Below are 14967 nucleotides of genomic sequence, written 5' to 3'. Positions count from 1 at the left end.
AAAATCGTTGACCGACTACAAGAATGTTTTAATTTTCATTTGCTGCGTCTTATCTTAGCTAATATTCCATATGTGGGTATTAAGTCAACCTGAAGAAATCATAGTATAATTGTTTGAAATTTCGTTCCTCGCTTTTCAGTATTTATTAAAATATATGAATAAAACTATTAAAGTCTAAACTAAATAAGTAACTATTTAGTAACTTAGGTCTCATTCATTTTTCAAACAGTTCGTGGTAACGAGTAAAGAGCGACCCGGCTCAATAGTAGCCAAAACTTTAAAAAATGGAATTTTGATACCAATAGCTACATCAAAAGAATCCAATTTTGATGCTAATTTTGATGACTGAATTTTTATGATTGAATTTTGATGAACCCAACTGTAGAAGTTTCAATCTCCTATTTACAAAAATGTGGAATTTTGCCTTTTTTGCCAGAAGGCAGATCACGGATGCGTGTTTATTTTTTTTTCTTTTCCCCAGGCGTGATTTTATCGAAGCAGTGGTCTTATAATGTAACCAAAGGGCTCATTCTAACGGAAATTAAAAGTTCTAGTGGCCTTTCTAAGTGACCAATAAAATTGGAGGTCACCTAGGACACCTCCCACGCTAATTATTTTCCCAAAGTCACCGGATCAAAACTCTGAGATAGCCATTTTATTCAGCATAGTCGTAAAACCTTATAACTATGTGTTTGGGGACGATTTACTCCCCCACAGTCTCCAGGGAGGGGCTACAAGTTACAAGCTTTGACTAGTGCTTACATATAGTAATGGTTATTGGGAAGTGTACAGACGTTTCAAGGGGGATTTTTTGGTTGGGATGGGAGGGGTTGAGAAGCAGGGGATATGTTGGGGGAACTTTCTATGGAGGAAGTTGTCATGGGGGAAGAAAGTTTCCATGTACGAAGAACAGGATTTTCTAGCATTATAAAAAAAAACAATGAAAAAATAAATATGAAAAGTTTTTTCAACTGAAAGAAAGGAGCAACATTAAAACTTAAAACGAATAAAAATTATTACGCATATGAGGGGTTCAGCTCCTCCTAATAACTCGCTCTTTGCGCTAAAGTATTTTTAGTAAGTTCAACTATTTATTCTACTGGTTTTGTGATTCATGGGTCATTCTTAAGGAATTGGGACAAAATCTAAGCTTTAGTGTAAAGAGCATGGTACTGACGAAGGGGTGAACCCCCTCATATACTTAATAAAAACATACGAATACAGAAATTCGTTACATAAGGTAACTTGTAAGTTACAAATATCTTTTACAAATAAAAATATTCGTAAAAAATCAAAAGTTTTAGTTGCCTTTTTAAGTAACCAAAACATTGGATGGCAACAAGGCCATCCAACTAAAAATCTTTTCACAGAAAAAAATGAACCGGAAGTCATTATTTTGTTCTGTATGAATATGTTACTTTTAATTTTAATGCTGTTGTATTTCTGATGATGACGAGCGCTGTGTATGTGGTCGAAATATACAGACTTTTGTGTCTGGTTTCACTTTCTGATAAATGGACTTTTCCCATTCGGGCATTTAATGGTTCTTCATAGAAAGGCAGCGTGGTCTTGGAAAAAAATTACAGCATTTAAGGTGTTACATCGATAAGATAAAATATTTATTTCAAAAATCTCTACCACAAGCCCACAAACGGCTGAATTTGGACTTAGGAGTCGACAAATCATATGGTTGCACTAAAACTGGCAAAAATAACAAAAACAACAATGAAAAAGAAAAATGGTTATGAATAATTATTTACGAGTCAATATTTAAACTGTAATAAGTCAATTAAAAAGTCAAAAAGATACGAACTGGTCAAAATAAACTTAGAAAAAATGCAAGTCAGAAGAAGGATTAAAAGGGGCATTAAAAATGGTAGGGGGGGGGGGTGGAAATAAGCGAATAAATACAAAACAGAACAAGATATAAATATACTAGCTGTTGGTACAGCTACCAAAAACTGTAAAACTGTAATATATTTCACTACTTAAAACTGTCCCATTTAATTGTCCCATTGTCTGTGCATATAAATAGATTGTCAGTTTTACCGACTCTTTACCATTCAACATATAATTGTCCATGGGAAAAAACATCTGTATTCCGATCTATACCTCATTATTCTAATGATTGCCCTTGAGCTTTGTTGATGGTGATTGCTAATCAAACATTCCCTGTGTCCCTGTCGTCATTTATATATCCCCCTGTGCCCCCCGCCGTCCCTGTTGTTTTTGTTTCATTGTGTCCCGGTCGTCATTTGTGTCCCGGTGTCCCAGTCTGTAATTTCTCTTTGAGTGTCGCGGTCGTCATTTATATTCCCTGTGTCGCGGTCGTCATTTGTGTCACGGTGCTTTGTTGATGGTGATTGCTAATTGAACATTCCTTGTGACCCGGTCGCTTTCCCTTTGAGTATCCCGGTCGTCATTTATATTCCCTATGTCCCGGTGTAATTTCTCTTTGAGTGTCGCGGTCGTCATTTATATTCCCTGTGTCGCGGTGTCCCGGTCGTCATTTTTGTCCCGGTCGTCATTTGTGTTCCGGTGTCCCGGTCTGTAATTTCTCTTTGAATGTAAAAGCAAAAAAAGCAAACTTTCGCATGCAAACCGATTAGGGTTCGCGTAGCGCAGGTGCCGATCTCCTGATTCTCCGCCCTCGGCCGGGGTGCAATGCGTGGTTGGGGATAAATGACGAATGTCCTGGTCGTCATTTATATTCCCTGTATCCCGGTCGTCATTTGTGTCACGGTGCTTTGTTGATGGTGATTGCTAATTGAACATTCCTTGTGACCCGGTCGCTTTCCCTTTGAGTATCCCGGTCGTCATTTATATTCCCTATGTCCCGGTGTCCCGGTCGTCATTTGTATCCCGATGTCCCGGTGTGTAATTTCGTCAATCAACAAACATGACGTCAGTCAATACACAAAGATGACGTCACACGACACTCAGACAGACAGACAACTTATCTATATATATATAAAAATAAGTTGTCTGTGTGTGGATCTGTGGATCAGGTGACGTCATGTTTGTCCGCATATGACGTCTGAATTATTTCACACTAATACAAAAGAAGAAAAAAACTAAAAAAGGTAAAAACTACAAAAAAAACTAAAAAGAAAAAAAAACTAAAAAAGCTAAAAAACTAAAAAAAAATAAAAAAAGGTAAAAATCTAATAACTAAAAAAAAACTGAAAAAATAAAAAAAGGCAAAAGCTACAAAAAAAATAAAAACTAATAAAAAAACTAAAAAAGCTAAAAAACTAAAAAAACTAAAAAAAACTAAAAAAAGGTAAAAAACTAAAAAAAACTAAAAACTAAAAAAGAAAAAAATTAAAAAAAAGGAAAAAACTGAAAAATAAAAGAGAAAAAGAAAACTAAAAAAATATGAATAAATAAATATAAAAATAAGTTGTTTGTGGGTTATGTCTGTCTGTCTGTCTGTCGAGTGACGTCTTGTTTGTCCGCATATGACGTCTGAATTATTTGACACTAATACAAAAGAAGAAAAAAAACTAAAAAAGGTAAAAACTACAAAAAAAACTAAAAAGAAAAAAAACTAAAAAAGCTAAAAAACTAAAAAAAACTAAAAAAGGTAAAAAACTAAAAACTAAAAAAAACTGAAAAAACTAAAAAAAGGCAAAAACTAAAAAAAAACTAAAAACTAATAAAAAAACTAAAAAAGCTAAAAAACTAAAAAAACTAAAAAAGCTAAAAAAAGGTAAAAACAAAAAAAACTAAAAACTAAAAAAGAAAAAACTAAAAAAAAGGAAAAAACTGAAAAATAAGAGAAAAAGAAAACTAAAAAAATATTAATAAATATAAAAAATATAAATATAAATATAATATAAATTAGCAATCAACAAAGTACCGAGACACAAATGACGACCGGGACACAGGGAGTATAAATGAAGACCAGGACATGAGTAAAAAAAAAACTAAAAAAACTAAAAAAATGGTAAAAACTACAAAAAAACTAAAAACTAATAAAAAAACTAAAAAATCTAAAAATCTAAATAAACTAAAAAAGAAAAAACAGAAAAAAGGAAAAAAATAAAGGAGAAAAACAAAACTAAAAAACGAATGTATATACAGAGCGGGACACCGGGATACAATTGACGACCGGGACACAGGGAATATAAATGACAACCGGGACACAGGGACACAACTACAATGGGGACGCTGGGGGGCACAGGGGGATATAAATGACGACCGGGACACCGGGACACAAGGAATATAAATGACGCCCGGGACACTCAAAGAGAAATCACAGATATATTTTTTTCGTCGAAAGAAATAAAATAATTGGTTGATGTGAGTTCAATTATCCTATGAAATAAGTTCTTAAACAAGCCATGTACCGAATTGTTATTAGGTATTTTATCCTAATTAAAAGAACGATTTTTTAAACAAAACTTTTATAAAACTGTAGAAAGAGCCAATTTGGCAAACGCCTTTGGAAGTTTTCTACCAGCGCATCACATGTACACACGTCATTATAAATATCCAAATCTATTTTTTTAATTGAATGTCTAATTATTTATTGCTGCTCATTCAATTACTGACGTCATTACTAGACTTGTTCCGTTTAATATTCAAAAAATAATAAAAGTCTTTTCAAGTTATGTTGCCAATTTCGATGCTAGTATTTGAGTAGATTTTAACATTTTGCATCATAAAAAGATAAACTTACTAATTTGATTTAATGGTCAAACATTTTAATTGTCACTAACCAGTAATTAAAGGCGACTCAGTACACCCTTAAAACTACTCATAGTGGGGAAAGAAAGATATACTTTCAGATCGTTTTGAAAGATCTCCTGCAATATTTGACAAATTTTCCCTTTAAAACATGATTTTTTATGTATTAAATAAAAAAATGTTTTTTTTAATTAAAATCAAGGAGCGACATTAAAACTTAAAAAGAATAGAAATTATTACGTATAGTAAGGGGGTTTTCCCCTCCTCAACGTCACTCTCTACGCTACAGTTTTACTCTTTGTCACAATTCTACTTTTTAAAACCATAAAAAAAACTTTAGCTTAAAGAGCGAGGCGTTGAGGAAGGGAGAACCCCTTTAATATACGGAAAAATATCTGTTTGTTTTAAGTTTTAATGTCGTTCCTTACTTTCAGTTATATTTTTTTTCTTAATTTAATTTCTGAACGTTTTTAAATTAATGCATGTCTTGATTTTGACTCTCCGCACATTCTAATTTTTAAAACCATAAAAAAAACTTTAGCGTAAAGAGCGAGGTGTTGAGGAGGGGACGGCCCCTTAACTATACGGAATAATATCTGTTTGTTTTAAGTTTTAATGTCGCTCCTTACTTTCAGTAAATTTTTTTTTCTTAATTTAATTTCTGAACGGTTTTGAATTAATGCATGTTTTGATTTTGACTCTCCGCACATAAACAATTAAAACTAAATTTGAATATTAATTTTTGTGGCTAAATGGCATTCTTATAGTTTGAATCGGAAGATCTTGAGAGAAAATTAGCGGGGGAGAAGGCCTAGTTGTCTTCCAATTTTCTGATTACTTAAAAAGGTGACTAGAACTTTTAATTTCTTATGAGCGTTTTCATAAGTAAACAATATACGTACCTTACGAATTGAATTACGTAGCAAAGTTCTATATTTGTGTGTTTTTATTACATACTAGCTGTTGGGGTGGTGCTTCGCGCCACCCAAACACCTAGTTGGTGGGGGCGCTTTGCACTCCCCCCCCCCCAAGCCCCGCCGCGCACGTAAGTCGTTACGCGGCATATTAGTTACGCGACATTGTAGTTGTGTCCCTGTGTACAACCTTTGAATATAGATAGATTTATATATGTGTTTTGAACTACGTGAAACTTGCGAATATACAACATTTTTGGCTTTCCCATTGTCTGTGCATATACAAAGCCTTATGTACTTATAATGACGTCATATGCAAACACTCTTTTTACAAACAAACAAACATGCAAACAAACATGCGGTATATTTGAAGATGGTAGGTTTGCCGTCGACTGACTTACCCTGTATTCGACGTTCAAATACTTTATTTTTAGTATTCCACGTGTAATAGAAGGTACTTCAGTATACCGCAGTTTTTTGCAAAAGAATCATTTTTGCATTGCAAAAAGAAAGCAGTTAACTTTGTATCCTGTGGATTCAGAGCTCTTTGTTGCACGTTGGATTACAAAAAATAAACAAGTTGACCATTCTGTAAATGTACCGCTATGTGAACAACAGCTGGACTACGTTCATGTATCGCAAATGAAAGAATTCGCAAAACAGCTTCATTACTGCTTATGTATCTTCCAGCCTGATATTGTACGAATTCGTTGATATCTTTGATTTTAGACCGCAAGCCAAAAACTGCCATGTCACTGCCTTTGTTGACGTATTTACATATCTATTTGATTGCCTTTACGGAGTTACAGTATTCAACGTTTATGTGTGCATTAAATGTTTTTGATAATAATGGAGAACATGGAACAACCCACTGGTTATCTACTTCGATGGTGGTACCATTATGCTTCTTTATTATTGCTGTTTTACCGCCATCTTCAGTAGATCTTCTTCTATATTGTGGGTAACCATCATTGCCAGTAATTGTAATGGATACTAAAAGTCGAGGATATTGCTTTGTACACCTTCCTTTCGCCATGCATGGTTAATTTTCGTTCAGTGCACGGCAAGGTCCATGTATCATATTTTAACAACAATATCATATAACCCCCTTGAACTGCCAATTGTCCTTGAAGTAAAAGCTGCTGCATCTTGTCCCAAGATTGATTGTATGTAAATGTAATAAATAAATCTAGACAACCATAGAGACAATCATACGCAATAGCATCTTGAGAATATTCATGCATATGACGGGGACTGCCAGCATATGACGAAGGTAAAATCGTTAATCTTCAAACGTTTGTGGTATTACCGTCATTTACAGCTGCATCTCGCAAATAAATGTATTATTCAGAGCGGAGCTTGGTCTGATTCAGACGGATAAATAGCAAACGTTCTGATTCAATTTTTGCATACATATCAAAGACGTATTGGTGAAACAATTGACGGCATTTTAAAATATAATTGTCTTCATCCTGCCGTATCATTACTCTATAGGAATAATAATGCATTGCACTGCATTTCTTATTCATTTATTTGTTAGTGGCTCGATTCGTCAATTTAATATTAAAGTGATAGCCGTCGGCTCCATCCCAAAAAAGATAGGATATTGTAGGGCATCGTAGCATCGATGAGTTTCAGCAATTCTTACCAACTGAGCGTTTTGCATATGAAGAATAGTATCTCGAGGTAAAAACTGATCACCGACCATAACGATTGCCACTTCATCGATAGTTGGAGCATTGTATCTACGCATATGTTGGCCGGGAGGTGTTTTGTTAGCGGAAATAACAATTTTATGCGTATCTGTAGGCATCAAATCGATGGCTGTTTTGAACAGACGCACTAAATTATTATTATTGTGGAATAGATGTTGCAATTGGGAAACGATGGCCCTTTTCACGTTGGTAGAAATTTCGCAACGTGCATTCAATTCAGAATTTCTATCACTGATGAAGTACAATTGTAAAAATTTATTATTCTCGCCTGAGAATGGTAGAAGGGACCCTGCTCTATGATAAATTTGCCCTTTTACTTTGAAAGTAGGCATAAATTGGCATTGTAGGTTCTTCAGTCATTTTCAATTGAACATTTTTCCATGAACGAATGTCTTAAATACCTTTAATGACGTCATCGTCATAATGACGACACAACGACCTGATGACATGACGTCACTCGACACAAAGACACACAGACAACTTATTTTTCGGCTCAATCGGTAGAACAACATACACCTAATTTCAGAGCCATGGGTTCGAGTTCGATCCTAGAAAGTTTTGTTTCTCGTTAAAATATAAAACATTAGCAATCTATTCCCTTTTGCTTGAAAATTGTACCTGTGGAATGAAAGATAGAATGGAAAGATGGAATACAGACAGATAAAGAATTTGATCAAGGGTGGATGAGGGAATCTCTTCTCTTCGTAAAGGAGCATTTTCGAAATGATCTAATTTGTGTAATAAGGGTAAAGACGCTTGTAGGTACATTTGTCACATCTGAAGCAAAAAACGTGACCATTGAAAGCTCGGCAACAGAGTTACAATAGGAACATTCATCGGTCTATTTGTCACTATCGTCATATCTATCGGTCTAAGTGTGGCAATGAACTTGACAACAATGTTAGAACAGCGAGAAAACCGATGCGACTGATTGATTTTTTTCTTGTATATCTTTGTTACCTTCTGTTGAATAGCAAATGGCCTTTCTGACATTGTGTGTGTCATTGATCCATCAAAAAGACATATATAATCTATACTTATAGATTATAATCTATACACAAAATCTTTTGGTATACCCCTATATTTTAGGGGTTCGAGATTGTGATAGCCTGGGTAAACCATGAGGGTAAAAACAAGGTCCCAACATTTGCCTACTTTGATGGAGCAAGTAAGATGAACTCTAGTCTCTCAGGATTTTCTAGTTCAAAGAGTAGAAAAAGAACCCCTTTTTCGATCTAGATCTCAGTGTAAAGTATCACCTTTTATTCTTAGAAAGTGTTCCTATCTTTTAAAAAAGAAGCCAAAAAAAAAATTGTTTTTCCAGTATGTTTCTTCAAGAGTTTGACCCACTTTTTTACAATACCTTTTTAAAATAATTGGCTAGTTTCTGCTATTTGGCGAATTTTCAAGAGCCAATAACTATTACAATAAGCTATGTTTACAGCAATATTCCCATTGTTTTTAATTCGTAGTAAATGGATTTAATTTTAAGTAATGAACTATACCTTGTATCCATGTAGTTAGCCAAAACACAAGAGAACCAAAAGAAAACAGCTTTAAAACTGATTGGATCTGAATTTCAGGGGACTTCCTTGGGTTCAACATATATAGGCTTGGATCTTAAAATAGAAACACCATTGAGATTATTGTAGATCATGACGGAAGGATTCTTATGATATTTTTTTTTATTTTACACCAGAACTTATATTTGGATTGGTGTGACACATTGTTTATGGGAAAACTCAACGTAAAAGAAAAGCACACAAAAAGTTTAAAACCCCCAATGTACCAATGATTTTTAAAAACCATAATTTTATTACATTTGTAAAGACACTTTTGTATTCCACACAAGAAAATACATTGGGACAGATTTACCACATGGTAGATAGGAGGAAGCCTACAACGGCCAATAAAAAGGAAGTTCCGTAACAACCATAAGTTAAGAAGCAATTATAAAGGCTTTTTATAAAACTTTACTTTTTAAAACAATAAGAAACTTTAGCAAAAAATGGTAAATTTCTTTTAAAACTTTGGGAAGCCAAAAGCAATCTTGAAGTGTAAAACTAATCTACTCGTACGTACCTGAATGTCAAGAAAAACTATCGAGGGACGTAAAATAGCTGTAATCACGTAAAAAGCAAACCCCGGCCCATAGTAACCGAAAAAAAACTTGTTTTGAAAATGTATAGATTAAGATTGACTAACTAGTATCCTGAAATAGTTACTCTCAAATGAACAACACAAGAAAATATTCAAAAAAAATATTGAGTTTTAATAATTAATTATTCAAATTAACAGTAATTTAATCTGAAATTCTATACATAGAATTTTAGAGTTGTATATAAGGTCCTATAAAACTATATGAAGTTGAAAATTTCACCAGAACGGTCATTATTAAACTTGAGAATCAGATAATTCTTCCTTGGTTAGAATAATCAGGGTAGGGCTAGTGTAAGATATCAGAGGTCAAATGACCAATGTTGCAGTTTTTGTTAATACCAAGTGTTTCAGGGTATTAGAAAGAAGATACAAATTAATAAGTTGGGAATTCAAGCGTGTTTAAAACAAAACTGTTTAAAAAAACGTGTTTAAAACTAAATTTGAAAGCTAATAACATATTTATAGCCTAGTACATCTTTAGTCATCTTTATTCTTATATATACTATATAGCCTTACATTATTCTCTATAGCCAAGTCATCTTTATTCAATCCAACCGCACGGCCCGATACATTTGTCGATTTGTTTTGAATCAGAACAAAAATGTAGGAAGTCGAAATAGGTTGCCAAAGTAATTTTATGAGATTCAGATCTTTTATAGGATAACAAGACTAGGCAAAACTACATATCTAGATCTTTTTGACATTTTTTTGATAGTTTTGTCATGTTCAATATAATACTGGTTCAAATTTAGTCCCATGTCAGAATAATTTTTGTGATATTTTTTTGGCTTTCCAAAATTATTCAAAAAAAGAAAAGAAAACGATTACAGGGGGTTATTAATCACAGCAACACCATTATAGCTCTGTCTATTAGTCATAAGCGCATCAAGTAGGGTCCACGAGTCCAAAGCAGGTTCGTTTACTTCAATAGAAGAAAGATTTGACGAGCCACCATCTCCGCCAGCGACATATAGCAGACCGTCATGAGCAATAACTCCTACAAGAAACTGAGATGATTAAAGTAATATAACAGAAAATCTAAACAGTTAAATTTTCCTTTTTATTTCTAAATATGTTTCCTGCTGTAGGTAGTACCAGGAACTCTAAATTACACCAAAAACTGGCAATAGTACTGTGTTGACAACGCTGGGAGTAATATGAGTCTTTAGGCCACCAGAAAATACAAAACCTGACGCAATGTACGAATACCAAAAGGACCGATATCTCGATGAGAGGGTTAAATATGAAAGTATTATATTACATCTGGATACTATCATCTCTACTGTATCAATTGACGAAGTTCAACATTTTCAATTATTTCTTATTCAAATTTACTTTGTAGCATTATTTTCAGCATAATCGGGAAAGTTGTAGCTACAATACATATATGTTTTTTTTCATAAAGCAGTGCATAAAGCAGTTTGGTCATTGGTTATGTATAAAAAAATCATCAAAAAAATAAATGAATTCCAACAGAAGAAAAAAACCGATAAATAAATAGAGATAAAACGATTCGATTTGGAGTTTAAGGCTACGTTTTGGATTTTCAAATTCGGTTTTGCAAAAAAAAAAAGAAAAAAAAAGTCAATTGACTGAATCTGAGAACATCAATTCTTATTCATTATCTGTATTGTTCAACTTTGAACTACACGCAAGATATATTACTATAAACTCTACATTACCAATTGATGAAGTTTGAGAAATCCAAATAATTTTCCTTTTTTCTAATTCATTTGAAATCAAAGCTTAATAAATAATTTTCAATAAAACCCTGAAACTTTAAGCTCAAAATTTTAAGTCAAAGTTTTATTTCCAAATAATTAACAATTATCGTGGACATCTTACTTAGATTATTCTTAGAATCCTTAGTTCAAAACTTAGATTAAAATTGGTCACCTCATCAATATGAAGGGGGATAGATCTAAAAGGGGATAGGACACAACCCTGATTAACTCCTAATCTAATACAAACAACCTTTTAGCCTCATTTCCTACCTTAACCGCAGCATTGTTATTCTCGTACATAGCACTAATAACTTTAATGTATTTGTTTGGTATACCATACAATGATAAGAACTTTACTAAAGCTCTTCTATCAACAGAATTGAATGCTTGCTCATCTATCTATATATATAAAAGTAAGTTGTCCGTCCATTATGCCAGATTATATCTTATCTATATATAAAAATGAAACTAAACTAAAAAGCAAACTGAAACTAAAAATATAGAAACTGGGAATGTATAAATATTTATATATATTTTGACAATAGATTAAAGTAATTCGAAAACCTTATAACAGATATTTATAATTTTAAGGTTTATTATAAACTGTTGAGTGTTAGCATGCTTGGCTCGTAAAAATTTTTCTAACAGTCAATGTTAGAATGAAAACTGACCAATTGAAAAACATTGAAAAAGATAGAATGTTACCAAAAAGCAAAACCAGGCTTGCGGTTCAAAGAGAAAGGGCCAGATTAAGAATGTGAAATCTGCGTCAACAAAGGCGTGTCGAGGAACTACCAGAGCATGCGAAACCAGACTTGCTTCTGAAAGAGAAAGTAAAAAAAGGCGTGTCGAGGAATCACAAGAACAGCAAGAAAACAGGCTTGTAGCTGATAGAGAAAATAAAAAATAAAGCGTACCGAGGAATCACAAGAGCAGCCTGAAAATTATCGCCTGGCATTCAGGTACAGCCCAGTCGATGATTATAGTAGATGTGTTCGAATCGGGACTATGTCTAAAATTTGTCCCTATTGCAAGGCATTGAAATTCAATGGTGAAACAATGGGAATGTGTTGCGCCTCAGGAAAAGTTAAACTTCCTCTATTGGCTGCACCACCAGGGCCATTGAAAACTTTTGCTTACTGGAACTATGTCAGAATCTAAGCTTTTTTTTATCACAGATCAGAAAATATAACTCATGTTTCCAAATGACGTCGTTTGGTGCCCAAATCGAAAATCCAGATCAATTTATGCCTACTTTCAAAGTAAAAAGGCAAATTTATCATAAAGCAGGGTCCCTTCTACCATTCTCAGGTGAGAATCATATATTTTTTACAATTGTACTTCATCAGTGATAGAAATTCTGAATTGAATGCACGTTGCGAAATTTCTCCCAACGTTGAAAGAACAATCGTTTCCCAATTGAAACATTTTTTCCAAGAAAATAATATTTTAGTGCGTCTGTTCAAAACAGCCATCGATTTGATGCCTACTGATACCCATAAAATTGTTATTTCCGGTGACAAAACGCCTCCCGGCCAACATGTGCGTAGATACAATGCTCCAATTATCGACGAAGTGGAAGTCGTTATGGTCGGTGATCAGTTTTTAAATCGAGATATTATTCTTCATAAGCGAAACGCTCAGTTGGTAAGAATTGCTGAAACTCATCGATGCAACGATGCCCTACAATATCTCATCTTTTTTTTGGATTGAGCCGACGACTATCACTTTAATATTAAACTGATAAATCCAGCTACTAACAAAGTAATGAATAAGAAATGCAGTGCAACGCATTATCATTCCTATAGACTAATGATTCGGCAGGATGAAGAGAATTATATTTTAAAATGCCGACAATTGTTTCACCAATATGTCGTTGATATGTATGCAAAGATTGAATCAGAACGTTTGCTGTATATCCACCTGAATCAGACCAAGCTCCGCTCTGAACAATACATTCATTTGCGAGATGCAGTTGTATATGACGGTAATACCACAAACGTTAGAAGATTAACGATTTTACCTTTGTCATATGCTGGCAGTCCCCGTCATATGCATGAATATGCTCAAGATGCTATTGCGTATGTTGGTCACTATGGTCGTCCAGATTTATTTATTACATTTACATGTAATCAATCTCGGGACAAGATACAGCAGTTTTTACTTCAAGGACAATCGGCAGTTCATAAATATGACATTACGGCCAGTGTCTTCCGGCAAAGGTTGAAATCACTGATAAACTACATAGTAAAACTTAAAGTGTTTGGGTCAGTGCGATGCATGATGTACTCAGTGGAATTACAAAAACGAGGTTTGCCACACACGCATATACTAATCTAGCTACATAATAAAATTACGTATAACGAAATTGATGATGTAATTTCCGCTGAAATACCTAATGAAAATGTCGATAAGGGGCTATATGATATTGTTGTAAAAAATATGATACATGGACCTTGCGGTGCATTGAACGAAAATTCACATAGTAAAACTTGAAGTGTTTGGGTCAGTGCGATGCATCAAGGACAATCGGCGGTTCATAAATATGTCATTACGGCCAGTGTCTTCCGGCAAAGGTTGAAATCACTGATAAACTACATAGTAAAACTTGAAGTGTTTGGGTCAGTGCGAAGCATGATGTACTCAGTGGAATTACAAAAACGAGGTTTGCCACACACGCATATACTAATCTAGCTGCATAATAAAATTACTTATAACGAAATTGATGATGTAATTTCCGCTGAAACACCTGATGAAAATGTCGATAAGGGGCTATATGATATTGTTGTAAAAAATATGATACATGGACCTTGCGGTGCATTGAACGAAAATTCACCATGCATGGCCAAAGGAAGGTGCACAAAGCAATATCCTCGACTTTCTGGAGATTTTATCAGGAATTTCGCTCTTTTTGTCTATTACAAATTGATGTTATATACTGCCATGACAGCCAACTTGAAATAGACAGACTCCCAATGTTTGTTTTATCTGTCTTTTCGTATAAAATGAAGCTACTGACGTCAAGCAAATATCAAAGTGCACTCACTTTTTGTTAGATAAAACAAATTAGTAGAAAAAATATCTTTTTTAAAGGCTTTGAGCTTTCAGGGTGAAAGAATTGGTTTGAAATAAATTAATGTTTATTTCTTCTTCAAATTGAATGTTCTTATTCATTTTTATATGAAGATGAAGAGGTGATGTTGGGTAACGGATAAATCGTTCAAAAAGATAGCTGCGCTTATGTGGGTAGTATTATCAGTAAAACTTTTGGATAAAAAAAGGTGTAGAAAGTAGAATAGCCAAGGTCAAGGGTTCTCTTTTACAGTTGAAATATTATTTTAAGAATAGGAACTGAATTCTGCGAACCACAATGCATGATATTGGAAGCTATGGTAATGATAGTGGTCAAGTAAGGTTTTTGAACAAAGGTACTTGAAAACACAGAAGGAGATTTGTTAAGTGTTGTCAAGTGGATTTATCTACGGGTAGCTTTAGGTGCATGTTGAACATTAAAACAACAAGCTGTACCCACAATTATATTTTCGTTTGACTTTCTGGGCTTTTGACGGAAGAAAGGTTGAGTCGGCTAGGGCACGTTTCATAGATGAATGATGGCAGATTGCCAAAGAGTGTTCTTCCTGGCCATCTATCTGGAGTCAAGTGAAAAACAGTCATCATCGAATGAGTTGGAAAGAGCTTATAAGGAAGGATTTAAAGTGAATTAAAACTTTATGGAAGAGGGTAAATTTTGAAGGTTTTAAT

General features: G+C 33.9%; 1 protein-coding gene across 1 annotated transcript in view; it reads left to right on the top strand.

Annotated features, from left to right (window-relative positions):
* The window catches only part of LOC136032377 (follistatin-related protein 1-like), a 41378-nt gene that overhangs the window by 21343 nt on the left and 5068 nt on the right, over positions 1–14967 (top strand). The window lies entirely within an intron of this gene.

Source organism: Artemia franciscana, chromosome 10, assembly GCF_032884065.1.
Source record: "Artemia franciscana chromosome 10, ASM3288406v1, whole genome shotgun sequence".
NCBI classification, from domain to species: Eukaryota; Metazoa; Arthropoda; class Branchiopoda; order Anostraca; family Artemiidae; genus Artemia; species Artemia franciscana.
Note: the sequence above shows the minus strand (reverse complement) of the source record. Positions and strands in the feature narration are given on the sequence as shown.